The following is a 5742-nucleotide window of genomic DNA, read 5'->3' on the forward strand; positions in this document are numbered from 1 at the left end:
TATCCCAGGAACCCAATAATTACAGGTATAAACCTGAACTTGTAATCTGGATTGAGTAACTACATATTACTCATTAGTTCAGCGTAGGTATTCTCTTTTTCACTGATCTTCAGTTTTATGTATGTATGTATGTATGTATGTATGTATGTATGTATGTATGTATGTATGTATGTATGTATGTATGTATGCATGCATGTATGTATGATTATACATATGTTTTCTGTGTTTATTCGTATGTGTGTATTAAAGATGGACGAGCTAGCATGTCTAGAAATAACATACCCCAATGAGTTTCTGTTGTCGTCTGACCCTACGTAAGCTTTGACTAAAGGATATTTATATTCTTAAACCCATTCCATCTATGACCATCCTGTCTTTTTCCATTATATATAAGTACATTACCCTATATACTCTTTCAATTCTAAGATGCTGTGAGCTGTGGGACTCTTACATGTTACACCAAGAGCATTTTTATGCGACTCCTACATGTGTGCGTGTGTGTCTGTGTGTGTGTGTTTGTATGTGTGTGTTTGTGAGTGTGTGTAAATTGGGGTGGTGGTGTGAGGTACCAATAACACCGGCTTCATAAAACTGACAACAGATATTGTGTTTGAAAGATTGGTACATTAACATGCGAGAGTGGCGTGGTGGTGGTGGTGGAGGGTTACACTGTAACAGAATGTCGATGACGCTGTCGATGTCAGCGATAGCCATCATACTATTGATGATCGTCGTTTTTGTCGTCATCAGCATCATCATCATCATCATCATCATCATCATCACCTTTGTCATCCACATCGTCATTGTCAACGTTATCACCACAATCACCACCATTACCGCGGCCCCCATACCACCACCACCACTACTACCACCACCAACGCCGCTGCCAACGCTACCACCGCTTTCTCCATCATCATCATCATCATCATCATCATCATCATTATTCTTATTTTTATCATTAAGATGATGTTGATGTTATTGAAAAAGTTGTAGAAAGATGACGAATTATGAACAACAACGCAGCAACGATGCACATCACTGGATTTATCTTTATCAAAGTTGTCGATGATGATGATGAGGATGAGGATAATGACGATGATGATGACGATGAGGATAATGATGAACATGGTGACCACGACGACGACGTCAATGTTGATGAAGTTGCTGCTGACGATGGTGGAGGTAGTGTGAAGCAGAACAGGGAATTAGAAAGACGATGACAGTGGGATAACGAAATAAGAAAGAAATTTAATTAACAGCAAAATAATAATAATAATAATAATAATAATAATAATAATAATAATAGTAGTAGTATCAAATAAATACGGAAATAAATTTAGCAGTGAAATGAGAAGAATAGAAAATTTTAAACAGGGTCGGTACAAGGTATCTTATCGAGCTTCTACATGGTCACAGAATCAGCTAGAAACTATAGCAACAAAGCCTTCCTTAAATTATAACCTGCGAGCTTTAAAGAAACAGACAGCTAGCGCTGGTTTGTTTACATCCCCGAAAGTTTAGCGGCTCGGCTAAGATAGGTTGATAGAATAAATACCAGGCTTAGAGAAAGTATTAGTGCTGGGGCCGAATTTTTCAACTAAGCCCTGAAACATGTAAAATATTGTATGTTAATATGTGGTCGCGGATACCGTAAATAGTTGGAGGGATTTTTTAAAAAATATGAATTCTCGATCAGAGACTTAGCAGTAAAATGAGAATAATTGAAAATTTTAAACAGGATCGGTACAAGATATCTTATCGAGCTTCTACATGGTCACAGAATCAGCTAGAAACTATAGCAACAAGGCCTTCTTTAAATTATAACCTGCGAGCTTTAAAGAAAGAGACAGCTGGCGTTGGTTTGTTTACAACCCCGAATGTTTAGCGGCTCTGCTAAAATAGGTTGACATAATAAATACCAGGCTTAGAGAAAGTATTAGTGCTGGGGCCGATTTTTTTCAACTAAGCCCCTGAAACATATAAAATATTGTATGCTAATATGTGGTCGCGGATACCGTAAATACTTTGGAGGGCTTTTTTTTTAATATGAACTCTCGATCAGAGACTTGTAATGGCTATACGATAACAATAACAACATTAACTGCAATAACAACTTTAACAACTGCGATAATATCGAAAAAGACGACTATAACCACCGCGGCTATGGTAACGCCAATGTTTCAACTGGATGACGATGGAAAATGCTGAGATTATTACGACGACAACCTATAATATAAACGTCACTCATATTTCTGTGGATTTTAATATAATCTGGATAGGATGGAAATAACCTATACTTTGGTTGACTGGTTGATAATTAAGTATTCCTCGACACTACTCCTTTACATACATGCAGGCATAGCTGTGAGGCTAAATCGCTCGCTTTGCAACCACATGTTTGTTGGTTCAATCCCACGTCGTGGTACTTTGGATTTTGATTGCTAATAGTGCCATGGGCCGACCAATGGTTTGTCGGTGAAATTCATAAAAGAAAACTTTGTGGTAACTCGTCGTGTATGTAAGGGAGTGCATGTATGCATGTCTGTCTGTCTGTCTGCCTGCCTGTCTGTCTGTCTGTCTGTCTGACTGTCTGTATGTATGTATATATGTATGCATGTATCTTAGCTGTTCGGCAAAACAACCAACAGAATAAGTATTAGGCTTACAAAGAATAAGTCCTGGAAGACGATTTGTTCCACTAAATGCGGTGCTCTAGCATGGCCGCAGTAAAATGACTGAAGTAAAAGAAAATGCAAAGACAAAGAGAGAGAGAGAGACATAATATGCATACACACACACACACACACATATTCGCATGAGTGTGTGTGTGTGTGTGTGTGTTTGGAGGGGTGTATGTGTTTATATGTCGATCATAGTAATAAGCGCAGGTGCTTTCAGATTTGAATAGGACAGTGGTTTATACCATAGAAATATCAATGAACTTAATATTTTATAAATCTTATCAGGATTTCCAGAACTCCCGTCTCAGTTGTACCCCTAGTTACGCATGTAGTGCACTAAACTAATAAAATAACAATGCTAGCCACTCAATATATGCAACATATATTGAGAAATTGACACCTCAATACATGTTACATATCAAGCGGCGAGCTGGTAGAAGATTAGCTGGTAGAAGATTAGCACGACGGGCGAAATGCTTAGTGTTATTTCGTCTGTCTTTACGTGCTGAGTGCAAATTCCCTCGAGGTTTACTTAGCATTTCACCTTTTCGGTGTCAATAAAGTAAATAGCAGTTCTTACTGGGGTAGATCTAATCGGCTGCCACCCACCACAAAATTTCGGGTCTTGTGCCTAGAGTAGAAAAGAATACATGTTATTCGTTAATTATATTTTATAAACGAATACCGTGTTTTGTGTTCCGTCCTTGTAGCCAATAAAGAAATGATAATTAGAATGGTTAGCACTGCTAAAGAGCATTTCGATCGTCTTAACGTTCTAAGTTCGAATTCCGCCAAGGTTGACTTTACCGTTCTTACTTTTGAGTCGATGAAATAAATACCAGTGGAGCAGTGGTTCGACGTAATCGGCTAAAACCCTCCCCCAAATTTGAGGCCTTGTGCCTATAGTATAAATGATGATGATTATTATTGAAGGTGGCGAGCTGGCAGAATCTTTAGCACGCCGGGTGAAATGCTTAGCGGTATTTCGTCCGTCTTCAGGTTCTGAATTCAAATTTTGCCGGGTTCAACTTTAACTTTCATTCTTTAGCAGGAGTTGATAAAATAAATACCAGTTATTCACTGAGGTTGATGTAATCGATTTACCCACTCTGCGTCCCGAATTTTTTGGCCTTGTGTCAAAATTTAAAACTATTTCAGTTCAAATTCCGCCGAGATCGACTGCTTTTCATCCTTCCAGGATCGATAAGATGTATACCAGTGAATAAGCACCAGTGGAGCTCTGGGCTCGATATGACCAACAATCTTCCTCCCCCATATTCATGGTCGTGTTCCTATACTAGAAAGGATTATTGTTATCATTATCATAGAAGGCGGCCAGACAGTGAGCTGGCAGAATCGTCAGCACGTTCTGGGTTCAAATTCCGCAGAGGTCGACTTTGCCTTTCATCCTTTCGTGGCCGGTGAAATAAGTACAAGTGCTGGGATCGATACAATCGACTAGACACCTCCCTCAAAATGTAAAGGCCTTCTGCCTTCGGTAGAAACTATTATTATTATTATTGAATGAGAGAGCAGTGCATGCCGTCAAAGTGACACCGGGGTAAAATATACGAAGCCCAGTATACCCATCATGACTACCCGTTTGATAAGGGTACACCAGGCACATGCATCACATTATGAGAGCGACATGGTGATCTCATATCAAGATACACAGCACATGACCTTGCAGGTGGGGCCCAGTTAGAATTTTCTTCTGGTCGAGTAGCACATCCCGCTCAAAAGGTCCCTGAATAAGTATTGTTTAAGGATGTTGAACGAACCACTCATGTTTCCAAAGGTGAATTATCCAAACCTCTAAGAATTCCTCTCAGCACATGGCTATGATGCTCCCCCACTACTTCTGCTCATGATCAGAGATGCACATATCGTTAGCCACTAAAGGACATGGTCAACTGGTTAAGGTCAAACAACTGACAAGCAAATCTGTGGTATTGAGCAGAATATTTGCTATAGCCCATCTTTTATACCAAGACAAAACAATGTAAATGATAACACTTCCAATCAGTTAAGATCAGAAGCCATGAGAGCCACTGCCTGGTACTGCATCAGGGCACTTATTATTATTATTATTATTATTATTATTATTATTATTATTATTATTATTATTATTATTATTATTGTTGTTGTTGTTGTTGCTGTTGTTGCTGTTGTTGTTGTTTTTATGAAGTTTGCATTACATGAGTCCTACCTTCTTCTAAGAATGTTACTGACGTACAACTGATTGGTGTTCGAGATACTTGATTACTATTTTCATTGCTACAATATAATGAATAAATACATTAAGAAGCTAGAAGAGGAACTGAATGTTTATTCGTATTGCGGTATTTGTTTCATGGGAATCGACATTTGTGTTTTTCGCAAAGAGACCAACATATCTGGCGAGTAAATTGATGCGAATATATAGCTGTAAGAATATATATATTCTGTCTTCAATTTAAATTAGTGTTAATTTCTTCTTATATATTCCAAGTAAAATATTCAGAAAAGAATATGATTTATGATTAATACTCATTGCGAAAAGGGTTTTACTATTGATTAAAGATTCATAAGAACAATGTATTTATGTGTGTATGTATACATATATATATAAGCATACTTGTGCACAAAGTGAGACACTATGTATGCATGAATGTATGTATCTATGCACCTAAATATGTGTTTGTTTTAATATATATGTATGTATACTTATCCATCTATTAATCGCTCTAATTCTTTCTCTCACTCTCTCTCTCTCTCTCTCTCTCTCTCTCCACATATATATATATACACGTACAGGCGCGAACACACACATATATGTACCTATTACATATATATTGGTTGATAGATACATGAAATATGTTAATTATATATATATATGTGTGTGTGTGAGTGTGTGTGTGCTTGTTTGTGTCTGTGTGTATGTGTGCATGTGTCATATTTTCAACAAGTTTATAAATTGCGAAGCAGCGGGCAAGGAAAATCCATCTCCTATTCCCAGCCCCTAAAGCGTTGAGTCTCGTCTTAATTGCACATTATAGATATATTAACAACTTAACGAGTG

Source organism: Octopus sinensis, linkage group LG17 (genome assembly GCF_006345805.1).
Source record: "Octopus sinensis linkage group LG17, ASM634580v1, whole genome shotgun sequence".
Classification (NCBI taxonomy): Eukaryota; Metazoa; Mollusca; class Cephalopoda; order Octopoda; family Octopodidae; genus Octopus; species Octopus sinensis.